The 22,303-nt window shown below is 32.7% G+C and overlaps 1 protein-coding gene and 1 long non-coding RNA gene across 4 annotated transcripts in view; one reads left to right on the forward strand and one right to left on the reverse strand.

Moving 5' to 3' along the window:
* LOC128881667 (formin-like protein) overlaps positions 1 to 22,303 on the reverse strand; it is a 63,382-nt gene that overhangs the window by 24,489 nt on the left and 16,590 nt on the right. The window lies entirely within an intron of this gene.
* Positions 5,048 to 9,463, forward strand: LOC128881670 (uncharacterized). Its single transcript, XR_008458140.1, has 3 exons — positions 5,048 to 5,290; positions 8,632 to 8,692; positions 9,270 to 9,463. It is a non-coding gene; the product is annotated as an uncharacterized LOC128881670 (long non-coding RNA).

Consider the following 22,303-nt stretch of genomic DNA (forward strand, 5'->3'; position numbering starts at 1 on the left):
AGTATTCGTTATTAACATTTACAAAGGGATTGTGGGATCTTGTTTCTTTAATAATAAAATACGTCTATTAATGTAACGTAATGGACACTGAAACACCGTCTTTCACTTTTAATTGCAATGATGTGTACTTAAAAAAAAATAAAAAAATGTATACATTGTATATTATACATGTTTTATTAAAAAACATAATCCTAAAATCCCTTTTGGAAAACCCTTTATATGTTACACGTATGTGAATTACATCCACATAAATAAAATACAATATTGTAACTTGTATTTGAATGTATACTGTACATTTAAAATAAAATAAAAAATAAATATACTGCATACCATTTGTGCTTTATTAAAAAACAAAATCTACCACACTTTTTGGAAAACCTTTACATTAGATTAAGTTAACACTGTTGTTTTTACTTCGTTAGGAGTCCATTTAGATCGCGATGGAAAATATACTTGTAACGGGTGGGTCGTGGTTGGGAAAACTTGAAAAACACTGGTCTATGGAACTTGTCCGTCAAGTTTGTCTACCGATTACTATAGTACAGTTACCCAGAAGCAATCTAGTTATTAGTTTCCATTTTTAAGTTGTGATTTTTCATGCGATTCTCTGCTCGACAGAGAAAGCTAACGCACGTTCCCCTTCGTAGATCAGAACGAATCACACACAATATCCAACAGCGTAATGCAAGTTCCGTGAAAATTGTTTCCGTTTTCCAACAGACGTTTGTTTGCAATGAACAAGAGAAAACTGCAATTTTCAAGAGACAGGTCGATATTTGCATGGTTACGGTTTCTGGTCATTCGAAGCAACTGACTGTATCTGTGGGAACATTTTCTTATTGTTAGTTATTATGATGCGCTATACTTTCTAAATCATGGTAAAAATAATCAAACAAAACTTGTGGAAGATGGTTTCGTATTTTTCGCACATGAAATTTGATTTTTCTTCACTGAATACTAATCATTAAAAGAGTCAGTGATCCCACAAATACACTACTTATTTTAGATTAAATATATTTAAAATATAATATGAAATTACATTTCTATACATCCATACAATAAATACTTAAAATAAATAATTTTTATTAATACTTTCCAAACTTCATTGAAAAACGAAAGAAATGTAATTGCAATATTGAGAATATATGTTGTGAAATATTCTTCGGTGATTATAATATTAGGAAACACAAAATATTATACGAATTACTTTTATGTATACTATTATATATATATATTTCAATATAATACGAAATTACATAATTTCTAAACTTTGTTGAAAAACGAAAGAAATGTAATTGCAATATTGAGAATATATGTTGTGAAATATTCTTCGGTGATTATAATATTAGGAAACACAAAATATTGTACGAAGTACTGTCAACTGTGCAATGTTATTTTTCCATAATAAAAAGTAAAAAAAAATTAGTTTTGTCAAATAATGTCACGACCAATGTAAAGTGAGAATATAAGTAAGAGATGAAGATGAAATAAAGAAGATTCTTGAACTTCAGAGGAATAAATAGAAAACAACTGATTAGAATGGATAAAAGAAAAGCGTCTGACTCAAAAATATTTTGGCTTGCTTCGAATGAAACCTCCAATAATACAAAATAACCAAATAACAGAAGAAATTCCAGGTAAAAGCTGGAAGATGACAAACATTGTCACTCCTAAATCGAATACTCAAGTATTACATTTGTGGAAGATGGAAAACATTATCGCGAAATTGCAAAGTTACTACTCATCAGAAAGTCAATTGGGACAATTGCTCGTAACATAATGACGAAGTACCCCGCGAGAAAAGGCACTGAAAATCGTCCAGGAAGTGAAAGTTCTTAAAAAAAAATTTGACGAATTGCTGGCATTATGAATGGTGTATTCAAGAAACATTCGAATATTCGAAATTCATTAATATCTCGTGTTGAATATAAAATACAATTAGTGTCAACTTTTCAGTATAATAACGAGTCAAAATAAATGTTAGGCAAATGAAGATACAAAATTTCAATTAAAAATGGAAAGATAAATAACCAGTGATCTGTTATTTTATAATAAAAATATGTTTTACGTTGAACAAATAACAACTTGTGTGAATGTTCAATCTAATAAACGTTATTAGTAGGTTGATTCAACTTTTATCTTTTAAATTACAATTCTTTTCTAAATATATTATTACTAGACTGTGGATTTTATGCATTTACAACGTACAGTAATACAGAAAACCTGTCAAAAATATACACAATACATGTTGAATATATTCTACAATTAATTATAATAACATTGTTATTTCATTTTGCACAATTGCACATATCTTTTGTTTATTTTTAGCATCTATTCATTATATTAGTTTATATCATAAATGGATAAAATTCGCAGTCTAATTATTACATAATAAATCTGAATCAATGATATAATCGTCATTGTTGATTATCATGTGTTCCTATTTATCAAGCATATTAAAAATTGCTACTTGAAGGTGTTTACTCGAAAGCATGATTTTTTGTTACCTCCAGTGAAAGTTATTTATGAATCAACCAAATATATACAAATATATTCAATTTACCATCGTGTTAATATAATTCTGTCCATTCCTGTTGGAAACATTGATCGAAGTTGGTCTAACGATAATCATGGTTAGCTTCTATGAACGTTGATAGCATCACTCGCCTGACCTCAACCCGATTGGACATTTGTGGAGCGAGTTAAAACGTCGAGTGAGAATCTTGCGTTTCCTAACGAGGACTAATTATTCCACCTGTTCCAAGAGTGGAATCAGATTCTATTAATCGTCTCATCGAGTTAATGTCTCATCGAGTTAATGTCTCGTCGTTATGCTGCTGATACTGTTGTATCTAAAGACATGGCAGCGATACATTAATAACAATAAGATTTGATATCAAAATTGAGATAGATGTTCTTTGTACAACGTAGAAATGTACGCATATTCTACGACATACTTTTAATTATGAAATCAATATTTTTAATACGAATTTGAATTTTATTTTATTTCTTTTATTGAATTTTAGTCAATTGTAATCAGTCGAATTTTAATAAAAATAGAAAATGTTAGATTCAAACAATATATTAAAATATTTTAATGTTATTTGTTGTAGTTTGCTCAATTCGTTTTGCCATTTTTTGTACAGGTAAAATAGAATCTGAAGCCATTTGCAACATACTTATAATAAACTCAGAAAATTAATTTAAATGCATGTTACGTATCGTCATGAATAAAACAAATGTTTAGAGAGTCTAATTTTTCTGTCCATAGGCCTTTCGAAGTCGCGTTACTTAAAATTCATTGGTTCTTCCTCCTTCAAAATAAATTCAAACCCTCTGTGACCCTGTGTGACTCTGAGGTCACATCCTTTATATTTAGGGTTTAGGTTGTAAAACAGCTGTTGCTGAATATCGCCCATTCATTGTAGCATAAGCAGCGTGCAATACATATATTTTGTATTCTCTCCTTTCTTTCTTTTAGTATCCTGTTTTGCTACCGTACAGTAAAAAAGTTAAAGTTAAAGATATGTGTATTTTGGAAATTTGGAAATAATTTTTTGTTTGTATGTAATATTACCGTTTTAAAGCAAGAGTACCAGGGAATCTGTTCATGATGACTATTCGGTATTATTTATCATATCGGGGTGAATAGATTTGGAAGTTTAATTTTTACTGGTTGTTAATATTTCGCAATATTTTTTATATATTTCTTTCAGAAGTCAAATGAAATTATAATAAATACAGAATTAAACCTTAAATTATTCAAAAGCCAAAAATGATTATAATAAATACGGGATTAAACATTGACTGTCCAAGCACGATTAGAAAATTGCTGAAAAATGAAAATTCATTTCCACTGTACTACTACATTATAGAAGTCAAGAAGACACGAGGTCGTTACACAAAGCTTAAACAAACTTGCTAACAATTTCTCCACGGTAGCAGAGTTAAAAGCGTCTCTGACTGACGTTCTCCTTAATTCGTTTCAAAGTGCTCTTAAAGGGGCAAACAACCTACACAAACGATGCTCGCCGTACTCTAATTTTTCTGGACGCTATCGATATAGTCAAAAATGTTAGTTTCAATTTCGTTTTCATCAAAACTGATGAACAAATGTTAAACTACGTTAACTACATTTTTGAACACATATCCATAGAATCTTCGTTTTTAGAGACTATTTAATGAAAATCAACCTCGGTGTACCGATAAATGATATGGAGATTGGAACACGATCGATTTCACAAAGCAAAAAATCGATGTTTTCGGCGCAGGAGAACCGATATGTTTTGATTTAGGAGGCGGGCATTTTGAACGCTTTTCTGCACTTAAATGTAATTTTCTCCCAAAAATACCATCGTACAATTTTTTTCGACAATACCATCCAAAAGCTGAGTCTTCGAGGAAGTTTTTCCCGAAGAGTGCCCACCAAACAACTATCTCTTTGAAACCGAAAAACGAATACAAAAAAAGTCAAATTTTGTTAAATTTTCACAATGTAAAGTTTGACCTAATTTTTTCACGTGTTAAATTTACATAATACATTTGGGTTTTGCACCAGACAGGTGGAAAATTTAACGCTCTTTCGAATGGTATACTTAGTTTTAAGTTTGGACTGTAATTTGGTAGAGTTATGGCCATTTAAAGAGTGTCAAGTCGAAATCACAGAAAAAATATTAAAAATGAACATTCTCGAGAATAAGGCGCCACAAAGAATATGTCTAAGAGTAATTTTTTGTTGAAAATGTGTTGTAGAAATGACACCCTGCGTATGTCCGAACTTATACGTAGACACCCTGTATAAATGTTGAACATGTAACTCGCAGTGGTCGCGAACAGCTAATAATTAATTAATTTAACTGTGCTCCACAAATTTCGACCGCAGAAATACGTTCTTTCATCAGAGAGGGGCCTATCATAATATTTGGAAATGGGGTGAAAACTGTCGGAAACGAAGCAACGATTCTTTTTTCAATTACACCCTATAAAAGCATCAGAGGGCTGCGATAGTGGCGCCGGTAGGGTCGCCGCCACAAAATGGATTCGCAAGACGATCAATCCCGGAAAGTCCCCTTCGGAAGGATCATATACAGTTAGCCAGTTCCATGTTCTTCTACGTGGTTGTCTCCCATCCAACAATGGATGCCAGGGGCGAGGGTTTAGTCTCTCTTTTGTGGTGTACCGACACCCGTATAAGTCGTTTATTCCGGCATATATGCTAGCACGGACGACTGTGTGGATTTACCATCACACGGAGAACTACCACGGGAAACACAATCGAGAATCAGTTGAGGTACTTGAAGCAATGATAGAAACCTCCTAGGCTCTCGTAACGCACGCCCATTTGGTCCTTCCCCCTATTCCATCATACCTAATCGCACCTCATCTTTATTTTCCTTGCATCAGTGTGCACTGTGGACGAACGACGAACCACGAACATTCTCTAGAAATAACGTCATTCAATTTTGCAAGAGTTATTGAAATCAAAATATTTATGAATACCAAAATTCACGTACAATCTACGAGTTAATGTTTAAAAGGGGGTAATGGTTGTTTTTGATAATTGAAGCTAGAGAAAAGAAAAGATTGTTTTATTTCGAATATTTGTACAAGTATTTCTAACATGTTACTTTTATTAGGACACACGGCTAGAGATGGACTATCATCTTCATCTTTAACCCTTTGACTTAATTTTTAAAAAATGTCAGTTTATAGAGAACGATAAGACGGAACTTTTTTATATTTACAGTTTATTCATAGGACATTCAGTTTCAAAAATAAAAATTGAAAACTTAGAAGACCATTTTCCTGAAATTCAATTCTTCCAACGAACTTTTCAATTTTTATTTTCGAAACTAAGCATCTTATAAGTAAACTGTAAATATAAAAAAGTTTCGTTTCATCATCCCCTATAAGCTGATATTTTTTAAAAATTGATTTAACGAATACTTTTCCAGTCAAAGGATTAAAGGAGAATTACGCATAATTCAGTGCTTGTACATGTCTAACATAATCCAAATTTTATAGAAGTTTTTATAATCGAAATGTTCATAGATACCAAAATGAACCTACAATTTAAAAGTCGAAATGCTTGTTTTTAATAAATGAAGAAAAAGAAAAGGAAGGATTATTTCATTTGAAATATTTGTGTAAGTATCTCTAATATATTAATTTGATTGGCACATATATCTAAAGATGGACTACCATTTTCATCTTCAAGAAATTCCCATAATTTACTTGCACATATGTAGAAATTTACTCAGATCATTGGAAATCACCCTAAATAGCCACTTATATAAATGTAGAAAGTTTCACGTCTGATCATCAAAACGAAATAAGGACCTAACCCAAGTGGATGCTTCAATCTTCCAACTATTATTTCGAAATAAGGATCGCGCATACAGGATACTCCGTCAGAGGACAAGACATCGACATTAACGTCACCTATAACAATTTTAATAAAATTTCTCTGACAATACAAAACTGCAGTGTGTCTTTTTCGTAATTTATATCGTATGTACGTTTCAAATTTTGCTTCTCAATATCAAAACTATAAATTATTACATTGTTTTCACTGTTAAATATTGTGGTACTATATACAGGATGCAAATAGTGAAACTATATTCTACAATATTGAAAAAGAAAAATCATTAATCTTTTGAACAATACATCCATTTTTCTTCCAAAATTATTTAAACTTTCTATTCAATATTTTTCGTCTCTTTAATTTTAGAATTGATGATTGTTGATTAATACAAATTTCTGACACGTTTACTTTGTAATAAATATTGCTGAAATATATTAAACGTAACGTATATTAAACGTATGTCGTATATTAAATCGACGCCTAGAAATTGTTCAAATTAAAATCAAAAACGAACGAACACTTTGGAATGTTTTTTTTTTTTTTTTTTTTTTAAGTTAATACGTTGGTGGACACCCTCTTCATGTCTCTTCGCCCACTCGAATTTTTCTCTTTAATTGACGAATTATTGTGACCATGCAAGGGGTCAAGAAATATTATTACTACGATGACCCTCGAATCATGATACATTGAACTTATAATCATTATGTCGTCCCATAAATATACTATCATCTATTTTCTAACGTGAAATAATAAAATAAAAATTACACAAATCTGATTTGGCTCGTTTTTATTCGTCAACGACACAGTATTTTTATTAATAACGTAAATCAACGAAGTGTGATGAACATAATCTATGATTCACAAACACAAACACAAACTTTCCTGTGGAGAATGAGTCACTTGACACTGGAATATAAGTATGCATGATGTCCGTCACTTTTAGTGATATAAAAGTCGTGTGACGAAGGAAATGTTTGACTCAGAGTTGATGATAATAATAATCGTTTTTCTTCAAGGTCATTGTTTCTAGATTTCACGGTTATCACGGTTTGTTTGTAAATGAAACATATATTTTGTTTAGCTTGGACAACGACCATGTAATATATAATTTTGTCAATAAAATTGCCAATTAGAGACGTTTAATTTTAAATTTTCATTATACAGAAAGAAAGATTTCCAAGGAAATTTTATTTAGTCGTATTCAAGGGCTTTTAATTCAACTTCAACCTTTATTTCAACTAATTATAGTTGTACCATATACTCACATATCCAGTAAATGAAAACATCTTTCAATAAAAAGTCTTTGGAAGTCAATAATTAAACTTTATTTGGTTACAAGACTTATTCGTTGTGAATTAATCTAAACTGTAAGCAAGCAAGATTGATATCTTTAGAAATAAGGAAGGTTTTCTTCAAATTACCATTATTGTAGCAATGCTTCGTCCACGCTTCGCGAACGATGCACACGCGTTTAATTATATGTACGATCATAATGTACTTTCGCACTCGCATCGAGTTTCCTTGTTACCAACAAGATGACGTAGAGTCCCACACGCTTAACGCGTTTATCTGCTCTTTAGCTTCTTCGTCTGACCTTCCCTCACTCTGCAACTGGATTTTTCAACAACAACACTAATAAATTCCGTGAATAGACCACATTTACTTTTCTAACGATACAAATACGGTGGAAAATGCATACTGGAATCCTACTATTCTTGTATTCGTATGAGCCTAATTTCCTCAACCTTCGATTAATTTATTTTATATACGAACAATCTTTTCAATTAGTTAAAATATGATTATCGTTATTACCGAAGCAAAGTTTAATAAAAACACTTATTAAGAACCCGTTCAAAATATATTCTGCATTATTTTGATTTCTCATCGATAGCAAAATCAAATTCTGGTGTGTTTTATAATGTAAATAAAGGTAAAGTAAAATTTAAATCTTGTTTAAGATACATTGAGAACAAACTGATTATTCGCGTGTACATCTTTGTCACTTTCACTCAACTCTCTCTTATCCCACTGTGCACAGAGGTTTTATTCATTTATTTATTTATCGCCGTTTTTCAATTATAAGAATTCTTATTAAAGAAGTGGACTGTACTTTTGAGTTTAGAATCAGGTTAATATCTCTATATTCGTCACAAATAGATGTTTGTGTATATAAACATTTATATACATATACATATGTAAGAAATAAGAACCTCGTTAAAAATTAAATTTTCTCCAAAAATACAGTTTACCTTTCTAATCAATTTCAGATGCACGTCAGAGAAGATAAAGAAAAACGAGGGAAGATCAAATTTTATTCAAAATTAGAAGGTATATAGGATTTAAAAGATTTGAATAAAATATTAAATCTTAATATTATCTTGTTAAGAATTAAATATATCGAGTACGATATCTCACGATTTAAACACGCAAAAAGGAGAGCAGTTTTCCGCATTTATTCTTAGTAAAAAAAAAGTCATGGCACTATTCAGTATATGATGAATAAATATAAAATAACAGAAAATGTTGAGAATCAGTGTCACTATGCAAGGTCAGCTAAACTAAGTTAAGTGAGATAAGGGATTTATTTGAAACAAAAATGTTAGAAAATGTATTTAAAAGTTCTCCAAAATTTGAATCACAATTGGAAGTAGCAACTGGAAAACTAACACTTAACACTTTACCAATCGATAATCTATTAATCAGCTTTTTCTAGAACAAGTTTTTTTTATCTATAACTGATGCTATCTAGACTTTCACTGTAAGCTTTCATCGTTACAGAAATGATGAAATATTATAAAAATATTAATTTGATACCGATTTTAATAGATAAAGTAAATATTATATAATACTAATGCTATGAAAATGAAGAATATTATTAAATTTCATTCTATGCCCATGTGTAAAGTGTTAAGGGAGCCGAAATGATTGGAGGTATCGATAGATGAAACGAATACGTGAAAGCAGGAACGTATGAATGGCCATTCCAATGCGATGTTACGCGTGTATACTTTGCAATGGTTCATCGATCGTGACGTAGCCGCTGGCGAAGTTTGTAACCTTTTGTGGCAATACGGTATCAGGCTGTACGCAATTACGCAGTAAAAGGTAAGTTCAACAAACCTAACTAAATTGAGTGCATGTGTGCGCGATGGCGTTCTCCCCCTCCCGTATTATTGCCTTCTATTAATATTGCATAGGGAGAGGGACGAAAATAGAACGGAGAAACTGTACAGGATGTTTCAAAAAGCTGAAACAAACCGTAACGCGCGAATTCTTTGCGCGAAGAGAAATCGAAAAGTCCTGTACCGTTTTCCAATTGAACGTTTCGTTTTCGAGATACACGCGGTTACAATTTACGAGCTCGACTTCCGGACCGCGCTATTTAAATCACAATCAGCTGAGCACGTGGCCGTGCACGCGCGCACACGCGATGCACTTTCGCACGCGTTGTACCGTTGATAATACTGACTTTAGATATACATAAGCGAACTATGAATCTCCGCCTTATTTTGTTTTTATATATCTAATATATTTCTTAATATATGTTTAATTGGAATTAGAATATGATTTATATGGTTGGACAAGTCAATTGACGCATGGGATTCTACAAGAAATTCGTCTGTTTTCGACACACGAGAGAGTACAAAAATTCAGTTTAAATATCTTGATCTTTCATGTTGAAATAAGGATTGAAAAATGGTTTGAATTAAAAGCCTTTGAATGTGGACGAATAAATTTTATCTATTTGGAAATCTCTCTTTCTTTTTAATGAAAATTTACAATTATTTCAGTTACTATGTCATAAAAAAAAAATGTCGAATTGAGTAACCTCCTCTTTTTCGAAGTCGGTTAAAAATTGTACTATTTTGTATATCTCATATGTTTATGTATTCGTTCATATCCTTGTATACTTTTGTATATTTACATTTGTCATAAATGCATAAATATTCACAGTCTAATAATTCTATTGTAAATTTACCTTGCATTCATAAAAATGTACACAGTATACATTGTTTGAATTGTTTCAGTTACAACAGTACACTGCCCCATTTCGACTACGGAACAATGACACTAATAAATTCATTCTTTCTTTCGCACTTGCTAGAGATAGTTAACATAGAGTTTCTCCAATTTACATTAATGAAATTATCGAGAGAAAGAAGGAAGCCGTGAGATTGCAACAGAGCAGTTTCCCACACTATCACGGCCCACTTTTAAACTTCATCGCGGTACATAATTGATGCACTTCTAAAAAGAATGAAACGAATCATTGCCTCCATTATAAAGATAATAACTGTATTTCAGACTCCAAACTCTTATCGTTCACGATAATCATTAACCTTTTCAGGCTTGCTGTACATTGTGTACGTGTACTCTAAATTTATTTTTCAATGCAAGATAATTAATTTCGTAACATAATAAACGCTACATACAAACGGAAATTAAAATTAAAAAATATTAAATATACTTCAGTTGTAATTCAGGATGATATAATCATCTCGGTTGCGACGATTCAAGAAAGAAACAAATTAAAGAATCATTTTTTTAAGAAATATTATAAACATTACAAGAATTCTTTCTGAAATTTAACATGCATTGTAATTTACCAAGGGTAGTAATTTATTAATTTCAAAACACTTACTTTTAAATAAAATTGCGAAAAAATATGAATAACTTCATAAAAAGTAAAATTCTTTAACGTTCTAAAGAATTTGCTTTAAAGGTAAATAATTTTTAAGCCAAATATGTTTTTTCATTAAACAAATAAGGAAAGAACAATTATCAAACCAGGAACAAAGATATTTTGATGTGAAACTTAAAAGAGATGCAACTTTAAGACCGCAAATAAATCGAATACACATGGGCGCGTCCAAAAACTGTAGACATCCATTAAATTTCAAGGAATTAGCTGTCGTCAAGCACTTAAGCTTCGGCGAATCGTCGCCGAGGAGTCATTTGAGGTCTGCTGCAGTAGCCGTTTAAGGCCATTATAAACACATGTTCTTAACTATACATCTATACGTATTTTGTGCATGTAGATGAATATGCTGCGTAATTGGTATTAAAATAATTATTTGCAACTCGATTAAGATGAATTATTCGCGGTCAAAGGGACATGATACTCGGACTCTTCTTCAAACTTTCATTGGAGCTTCTGAGCAATTACACTTCTACTTACAGATGTATACAAAAAAAAAAATAACGAAGTAAGAAATTTTAAAGAATTGCCCACCGAGGTCAAAAAATTTGTAACTTCAAAATACAAAAGCATCTAAAATAATATTGTTGCAGCAGTTGAAGGGTTAACACTCGAGAACTTTGAGCCATCATACTTCTACTTACAAATGTATCAAAAATAATACTAATAAAATAAGAAATATTAAAGAATTGCCCACCTATGCCAAAAAATTCGTAACTTCAAAATACAAAAGCATTTAAAATAATATTGTTGCAGCAGTTGAAGGGTTAACACTCGAGAACTTTTGAGCCATCATACTTCTACTTACAGATGTATCAAAAATAATACTAATAAAATAAGAAATTTTAAAGAATTGCCCACCTATGTCAAAAAATTCGTAACTTCAAAATACAAAAGCATCTAAAATAATATTGTTGCAACAGTTGAAGGGTTAACACTCGAGAACTTTTGAGCCATCATACTTCTACTTACAGATATATAAAAAATAATACTAATAAAATAAGAAATATTAAAGAATTGCCCACCTATGCCAAAAAATTCGTAACTTCAAAATACAAAAGCATCTAAAATAATATTGTTGCAGCAGTTGAAGGGTTAACACTCGAGAACTTTGAGCCATCATACTTCTACTTACAGATGTATCAAAAATAATACTAATAAAATAACAAATATTAAAGAATTGCCCACCTATGCCAAAAAATTCGTAACTTCAAAATACAAAAGCATCTAAAATAATATTGTTGCAGCAGTTGAAGGGTTAACGCTCGAGAACTTTTGAGCCATCATACTTCTACTTACAGATGTATAAAAAAAAATAACGAAGTAAGAAATTTTAAAGAATTGCCCACCGAGGTCAAAAAATTCGTATGTCCAAGATCCAAAAGCACCTAAAATAATATTGTTACAGCAGTTGAAGGGTTAATGCTCGAGAACTTCCTATTAAAATACTTCGTGAAGTGTGTACGCTTAGCGAGGCATTTCTCATATTCTGTGGAAGAAATAACCAGCGAAGTGGGGTCTTTTAAGAGTATGGTCAAGAATACTGTGAAGCAGTAGGCAGTCGCAGCGTGGCGAACCGTTTCCAGCCGGACCGAAAGGGACCAACAACGGAGCGAGAGGAGAGGCTTATCAAGATCATCAGTAAGCGAAACAGATGGCTCGCAGAGCCTGAGATTACACAGGAATTGAGCCCGCAGAAGGATAAAAAGTTGGTTCGGATCTATGAAACGACGTTTGAAGGAAACTAATACTACAATATACACCATTCGATTTGGAATCTCAGATTGATATTTCATTATTTATTTATTTGGAGATCTGTACTATTTGCTACTAAGTGGATGAGAAATGGCACATTCATTTAATTAAACAATTTTTGCCACAATAATTTATAGAAGTTATTACGTGTACTTATTTATTTGGAGATCTGTACTATTTGCTACTAAGTGGATGAGAAATGGCACATTCATTTAATTAAACAATTTTTGCCACAATAATTTGTAGAAATTATTGCGTGTACACCCTCGTCAGAAGTATGTGAATAATTCCTTGATAGAAATAAATATCTAATTCTATATAAAATATCTAATAATATCTAATAAAAGGTGCGAATCTATTGATATCAATTATATCATTTATGTTTCGATATGTTTATGCTGCATTAGTAAATATATTTTATTAATAGTTTTTTTTTTTTGAATATCACATTAGTAATGGTAGAAAAACTATAGAGATAACTAGATAATGTTAAAATTTCTTTTATCAAACTTGGATACTACTAATTTCTTCATTGTATCAGAAATAATGTTATCTCATTTATTTTGTAATATTTCGCAATAAATGTTTTCGATATATCGAATATTCCTTCTGAACTATTCTATCTAAACGATCCCATAGTTCAACTATAAAATTGACTATGGCACTAAAAACATTTTGGTTATGTTTAGCATCTGTTTATTATATTAATTTCTATCATAAATACATAAAATCTGCGGTCTAGTTATAATTTTACAATATAACATTTATTCTCATATCTAAAGATCTTATTAGTTTATTACAAGTTCGCAACCATTAGCGACTACATGCGACAAAGGATCGTTTGAATAATGCAGTGCTAAATCTATTAATTATTTTCTTTTTTTACAATGTACACCAGGTCTAAAGAGGTTAAAATCGTAGAGGAATAAGTTTGATCCTCATCTCGCAGGTCTTCAACATAACAGCTCGTGGGCTCGTGTCGGTCTTCCTAGAGTTAAACAACAGTTCTCACATGTAGCTCGATCATCGTTTGAATCCTCGTGTCGCGAAGTAATTACGCACCGCAGGCGGTGCAGAAATGTGAAACGCGTCAAAAGGAGCTCACGAGTTCGTTATATTCATACTGCACGCCGTGTAAAACGACGGTATTACCGTGGCCGCAGGTTTTGCGGGCATTTGCACGAAGATATTTGCGAGGGACGGGACCGAGCGTGAACTTTGTCGAGATGGAGACGATAGAACGGAAAAACCATGCGCGCGAGATTAAATGGAAGGCAGGGTAAATGTAAAAATAAAGTAAATGAGAAAGAAAGAGGCGTGGCAGCGAAAGAGGGAAAGACACGAGTAATCGTGCGCAAAGTTCGCGAGATGATGATGTCACTATGGGCAGCCGACATGAGCGTACGTGACGTTATCACTTAATTTTAGACGACGCACTCTCATTCAGTTTTACGAGTATTTCGATGTCCTCGATCCCAGTTAAGCATATCATCGTGTAATAACGCCAAATGGCCCACCCATTGGATACAATGGATGGAAATTTTTATACACGGTATTCCAACAGCGATGGGAAAGTACAGACTACACGGTCTGTCTAAAAAGAAACCGAACTTTTGCTATTAAAAGAAAAAAGTACAAGTACGGTTTTTACACACACGTTTATTTACTCAAAATAATCTCTCTCTCTCTCTCTCTCTCTGCGTCAATACAGCGTATAGACCGCGTAATTAACTCTTTGGGGCACGGTGGGATTAAAAGTGTCCCACCTTTTTGATGGACCGTAATGCATGGTAGGACATTTTTAATCGCACCTCGAAATTTTGCAATAGCTGCATGTGTACAGGTTTACATTTCGTCTTATTTACGTAAAGCAGTTGGTAACATATTCATCCAATGTTACGAATGTATGCACTTATGTTGGCAACTTTCAACATCATTTCTTTCCTGGTTTTATGTGAAAAATCATAGAGGTAAGTTAATTTGTATAAAAATTAGTTCTATTAGTACCATTCACGAACCTATGTGGCACGGTGGGGCTATTTGAGTCCCGCCCTCTAACAACAAATTCGATTAAATAGTTATTATTTTGTTACATTATGTGATACCTTTATTAATAAAAGTATAACAATTTTGTTATACTTTATTATATATATATTTATAACGCAATGAAATTTCTGTACAACATGGGTCTATTTTATGACCTGAATTCCTGTGCCGCAAAGAGTTAACATTTCGAAGGACCTTTGCAGCTCCTGTTTCGGTAACCCGTTTAGTACGGCGGTCACAGCGGCCTGAATCTCCGAAATGTTGCTATAAAAGTCCTTTTCATTGGAATTGGCATCGTTACCTTGGATCATTCGCCCTACTCGCCTGATCTCTCTCCCTGCGATTATTTTCTTTTCCCAAAATTGAAAATTCCAATGAAAGGGACACATTATAGCAACGTTTCGGAGATTCAGGCCGCTGTAACCGTCGTACTAAACGGGCTACCAAAACAGGAGCTGCAAAGGTCCTTCGAAATGTTAATTACGCGTTCTACACGCTGTATTGACACAGAGGGAGATTATTTTGAGTAAATAAACGTGTGTAAAAACCGTACTTGTACTTTTTTTCTTTTAATAGCAAAAGTTCGGTTTCTTTTTAGACAGACCATGTATATACCCCCAAAAGATTAGGTGGTAGAAATTAATTATGTGCTCTTATATTAAAAAAACTTGTAAAAAAAAAAAAAAAACAGGCAAGTGTAATTGATCTGTGCAGATGGAATATATAAATAAATAAAAAATTCTGGCAAAATTAAACATACAGAGGGGAGCCCTTCGCAAATACTGAAAGCTTCGTGAATGCAGAATAAATGATCAGAGGGGTTGGAGATTTCGAACGTTTCCACTTGGGATTGCTTCAAGGATGATCGAAGGTTAGGGGAGGTTATGGCCCCTGACGATGTCGACCGATGGATAAAAGGGAACGTGGAAACGCATATACACAGCTGAACGCGACTAGACGAGGGTGAGACGAGGGTGAAACGAGGGTAAAACAAGGGTGCATAGAACGCGTGGAGCCAGCCTCGTTACCAGGGATCCAGCCCTGGATACAAAACATTGCTTTCATGTTGGTCCACGAACCGTGTAACTGATTCAATCCGCGTGTACATAAAATATATAATATATTAGGGTTTCGTCGGCAATACTGCACATTTCAAACTCTTGATTTATTAAGTGGAAGAAAACACAGAATTTCAAGCATGGTCTGATATCATTTTGAAAGCAATTGCATCCCCCTACAATAGAAGCTAACAAATAGATTTTATTTCGTTAATATTCGTGTTCTTTAATCCTTTCAGTGCCAGGCATACTCATGGAAATACTTATGCAGTTAAAATTTTATTCTTATACAATTGAAAACTGTATAATCTAACATTTGAGTTAGTATTTAGTTTTACAACCCGATCAAAATTCACGAATCCCATTCAGACTTGTGTTTAACACACGATCTTCAGAATTAATTTTTTAATTCCTTAGTGAAAATTCTTGTCCCCCATATATGGGTGACGTGGCGATGAACGTGTTAAAGACTGTTGCCTGAAGACGTGTTAAAATATTTCTATCAAATTATAATAATGATACTTTATATACGACAATGAATAAATAAATTATTATTAACACAACAACTATTTAAGTTAAACAGGGCATTTGAAAATTGAACGTACCAAATTTCAAAACCTTATATATCCTATATCCAGTGCTTTGACTGCGAAAAGATCATGAAAATTGCCTTGAAAGTGGTAAAAAAAAAAAAAGAGCGTACCTATTTCACAGTGTGATTCATAAGATTCTGCTCTTGACGACAATGTGGAACACCGGAGAAACAGAAAGATAAGAAACGAAGGACAAACGAAAGAGAACTCGATATAGAGAAGAAACTGCGAGTAATGCAACACGACAAACGAATTACGCAAAGTGTGCGTTCAGCGTACGCATTTACAGGTTTCAAACCAGTTTGAAGAATCCGGATTATCCGGAGAATCGATGAAGGGATAGAGCTGTACGCAGTCGAGGACGAAATGATAGAACACATCATGTAAGAAATTGTTCGGTACCCTGTACGTCGAAACCATTGGCTATCTTTGCTATCTCGTGTACATAATATTTAAAAATATATTTAAAAAACGACACCAAAGATGAATATTTTGAGCACTCTTCGCTAAGTATAAATCCGCACACCAAACTACACAAATCCTGTGTACAGTGGGTGTAGAATGTATTCGTACACCGATCAATTTCCCAAAAAACTTTTGTGTGAAATCGTAGTTTCTTAACACTTTACTTACCGGGAGCCTATTTATAGGCTTCTCAATTCCAGTATTTAGCTTTTTGAATTTATGATTTTGAGTCGATGGTTGTCTACTTACAATGTTCAGTGTTTGGAAACAGACTTGGCTTTCAATGTTCCCAGTAACAATATGGAGGAATTATTGTCAGCTTAGATTGGCATATGTTACTGTAGAAAATTCTTTTTAAATTAAAGACCGTTTCTAAATAGCCCGGTAGATAAAGTGTTAACTTCTTTTTTTACAATCAATGATATTTTACATATTCCTGGAAGTCTCTAAGATAGATATAGTCCAACCAACATTTACTAGTTAATATAATTTGTGAAATTAACAAAAAAATGCGAAAAGTGGGTAAAAGTGTAGAAGCAATAAGTATTTGGACGATTCTTATGACGAACCATTCACAGTAGAGTTTGTAATGTAAACACATTAGTTTATTGCTCCGTGCGAATTAGAAAACATCAAATTTCCAGGAAAGTACTTTTAAAAAAGGTTCTAACAGAGGAATGGAAAAAGATCCCACTTCGGATAACTAATAATTTAGTTAATTTAATGCTTAGAAAAGTTGCAATAATTATAAAATCGAAAGGAAATCCCACGAAGGAAGTATTATATACTTATAAATTAATGTATATTTCTTTTTTTTTTAATCGAGTGTTAAAAATTAAACAGTTGCGCGAATACTTATTGCTTCAATATTTCTATCGATTAATTGTTTTTTTCTCGTTAATTTCGCAACTTACATAAATAGCTATTTTTTTTTTTGTAATCTATCTATTCTAGAGATTTCCGAGAATATGTAGAATGTCATTGTTTATAAAAAAATAAGTTAAGAAATTACAATTTTATACAGTTTTTTTGGAAATTGATCGGTGTACGAATACTTTAGCCTAGAAAGATATGAAAAATCCAGATGTTCCATCGTTTTGTCGTGAGGTGTATGATCATGAAACGTTTTCACTGTTTTCAGTCATCGGTAAGCGATCGCAAGCCATCGAATCGACCGTTTTCCTAGCACTTCGTCGAGACGTGACTAAGATCCTCGCGTGCTACACCGTGTATCCCTTTATAACGGGAGAATAGAGAAGAGTTTGTCGACGATAAAAGGTTGGAATAACTGTGGTAGTAGGGATTGCGCTGCAATGCACACCGGCTAGTGACACACCTAGGATTCTCTGTTGTGGCAGTCGTCGAACTACCGGGCCGACACCCTCGCAAACGCCACGGCTGAACAAACCTGTGTATATAGCCGATGGAGGAGAGTACTGGAACGGAGGTTGAAACCGAGAATACCGAGAGGGATCGAGAGGTGAACACGTAGGAAGAGGAAAGAAGACACGAGGAGATACGCGCATCTCGAGGCTTCCATGTTTGCACAAAGGATGGAAACACTGATAGTCACGCCGAGAGAAATGTGAAATCAAAGCGAAAAATTCTGGTAAAAAAGAGTCGCGGACGATATAGCGGCGAAAAACCTTGAAGCAGATAAAGGGACATTGTCGAACAATTGGGAGTGCTTATGAAACGGAGAACCAAATGAAAACGATAATGGTTGCAGCTCTATGTGTACTTACTGTACCTTATTTACAAATTTTCTTAAAAATTTACTCAACGGTTAACTTTATTTCATGAATTACTCTTGACTAAATACATTTACTGAAGAAGGCCGAAGAATAAACTTGAATATATTTAATATATTTATTAATACATTTCGTAGTGATTATTTTATTGCAACATTAAAAAATGAAAATATCACTTCATACTTCATTTTAAGCTGTACGAAACGCAATAATTGATATTCGAAAAATCGTTTATTTGTAGGCTAATAAATACAAGAGTAATGATGAATTTGAAAATCAATTATTGTGTTTTATCCAGTTTGAAAAGTCCTAAAAAATGATATTTTTATTTTTTAATCAAATACCACTGTGAAATGTATTCATAAATATACTACTCTCTTTTACAATATTAATATATGCTGCTTATATTGTTGTTTTTATTTGGTCCTGGACATTCTTTAGTCTTAGGTCTCGATATTGAGAAACGTAACTAAAGTGCACAAATAAAACGCGGACAAAATAAGGAATACACGGGTGACGCAGAATATTATTCGCAATTCGATAGAAAAGGAAAAAAGCATATAGAAAAAGTGTGAGACCGATAAAGGAGGAAATGAACAGGAAGAAGAGGGATAAAAAGCGAACGAAGGAGAGAGTCGACCGTAAACAGGCAGTTTTCAAAGCAACGCACGTACAGCTATAGGGTGGTCCACTAGAAACGGACGTCCGAGAAACTCCCATCATTTTGAAAATGACGAAATATCTTACACATAAAACTTGAACACGTGGTTGCTCGAGTTAGAAAATTGTAAATCAAAACAACATTTTTCATAATAACTTTTACATAAATTACAAAATTTGACACACGAAGCTAATACGACTAACGCTCTGTCAGAGTTACACGTTATGAGGACAATCCAAACGAGATAGTGCCAGTAAAATCAGCAACTCTTCGTCAGCGTAAATTTTACCCTTTTCGTATTTCGCTACATCGAAAGGTGCGTAACAGACATTTCGAAGAACGCATTCCTATCAGTACACAGCAAAATACACATTCGTATCAGTAAGTGATGCAATGTGGATATTAAAGCAACTTGAAAGTTATAAAACCATACTTTTCCCTGAAGTACTACTTAACGTACGGTATTACGGTTAATCGAGATAAATAGGGAATTATAGAACGAGAATGAACAATACGTGGCGCCTTCTAAACTAATCAAGTACTACAAGATAACAGATAATTATATTTACACTTCCTATTAGTTAATCTGTATATCTGAAGACGGTTTCAAGAAAGTCGAAACTTTTTATCTGCTCTTACGGGAAAGGCAATAGGTATCTTCCATATTTATTTTATGAGTCCTCTTCTGGGGTACTGTTTGCTATATCTGTACCTTGGAAGTAGATTATGCAACCCAAAATCCTGGAGATTTCCAATAAATATAATAATTCGCTTAAATAGTAATTTAAATGTAGAAATTAATTCTGTGCCTTTCTAAGGCAAGCTTAGCATTTATTTATAAAGAAAAACCTTGGAAGTAAATTATGTTAAACCAAAATCCTGGAGATTTGCAATAAATATAATAATTCGCTTAAATAGTAATTTAAATGTAGAAATTAATTCTGTGCCTTTCTAAGGTAAGCTTAGCATTTATTTATAAAGAGAAACCTTGGAAGTAAATTATGTTAAACCAAAATCCTGGAGATTTGAAATAAATATAATAATTCGCTTAAATAGTAATTTAAATGTAGAAATTAATTCTGTGCCTTTCTAAGGCAAGCCAAATGTAGCACAAAACAAGAATTGAACTTCTCAATTAAAAATTAAAGATATGTTGGTGAATAAAAAAATTATATAAAATATATTTCTGGATTAAAACAATATTTAATTATATACTTGTTACAAAATTCAAGTTTTTAGGAGATATCAAATCTACTCTTATATGTAATATAACAAATAAAAAAAAATTAATGTGCAGCAAAATATGGAGATTTAATACACAAGAATTGAAAAATATTCCTCTTGATAAAATCATGATAATCAAATTTCCTCGTGCATCATATTTTTCCTTAAATTAATTCTAACTACATAATTCATCTCGCATCTACGAAACCTAATAGAATTACTTGGCTGTTTTCTTTTTATGGATCACCCTGTGTATTTATACACATGACTGTGTCTTTACATTTACATGAGCGCATACATGCACATAACCACGATTATGTGTATGAGGGAGAGAAATTGAACCCTCCAGGTCCTGTTTCCATGACGGCGTGAGTGTATGAAAATTTAACTCGACATCGATTTTCCCTCCCTTCGTTTTGCTTACCTATTTTCACGTTTCATCATTTTCTTTCTACTCTTAAAACCATAAACTCTCCCCAACAGGTGACACTCATCGCATAAAATTAACGAACACCGTCAGATAGTATCGATACTTGTTTGATAATTACTGCGAGATAAGAGAGTAATGCCGTCTTCATTTTACCACGTTGTATAAACATGACACTTGTTTTATGTTTCTTCGAGATTTGTTTGATATCTTCTTCGGAACACGATATTGCTTACATAAATTGTTACAATACCGGAAACAAATAAAATATACACAAATACGAGAGAGGAGGAAATTATACTACGATAAGATAAGAGAAGCAGTCGAACATGACGATTAGGATTAATGAGAGCAATCTTATCGGTGTATATGCAAACAGACGCGAGGAAACAAAAAACGGATGTCTGAAATCGTGTTATAAACCATTGGACAATGGTGAGTAATTAGATTTATAAGTTCAATTTGATTATAATCAGGAATTAGAAAATAACGATTGATATTTGCTTTTCTACATTCTGTTAGAAATTATATTTGATCGAGTGATTGATTGAGATTGTAAAATTATCATCTTTGAACTTGCGTACAGACAAGCTTGTTTGCGAGTATTTTATTCATCTGGTTTCATCGCAACTTACAATGTGAGAATCTCGTCTAAAAAAGATTCCATTCAAACCGTTTCAATGGAAGCTATTAAAAAAGTTTCGTAACTGTTTCAACCGCTGCATAAAACTGTTTCATTGCGATGAAAAATCTGTGCCTCGTTTAATTCGCATGACGATTTCAAACTTGTAGCTGGTGTTGTATTTCAAGGTTTATTGTACCTCCGGTTTGTTTTTCATTTTCTCCTGTCTCTCTCTATTAGATATCCATCCATCTGCCCGTGTATCCTTTTCGCTGTATTTCTTATCTCTTTTTTTCTTTTGTGTTCGCGCTTCTCGTTCTCTTCGCATATCCATAGCTCTTTTTCTTTTCCTTCTGACACGTACGCTACCATCGCTCTTGCTAAACGCAACAATTCCGCAAAGAAGAAAGAATTTTTCTCTTGTAATACGCGAATAAAAACTTTCTATAGCGATTTATTTGCAACGTTTATTTAATTGAACGGCCATTTAGATAAGTTATTACACGTTCAACATGAAACATAATTTAATTGTATAATTTAGATTTTAAATTATAATTCTTACTGAAGTTGTTCACTATTTATTCACTGATGTTTACACAATAATAAGTTTTACAACGTTATTTAACCAAAGAATTATG

This window comes from Hylaeus volcanicus, chromosome 8 (assembly GCF_026283585.1).
Source record: "Hylaeus volcanicus isolate JK05 chromosome 8, UHH_iyHylVolc1.0_haploid, whole genome shotgun sequence".
In the NCBI taxonomy this organism is placed as follows: Eukaryota; Metazoa; Arthropoda; class Insecta; order Hymenoptera; family Colletidae; genus Hylaeus; species Hylaeus volcanicus.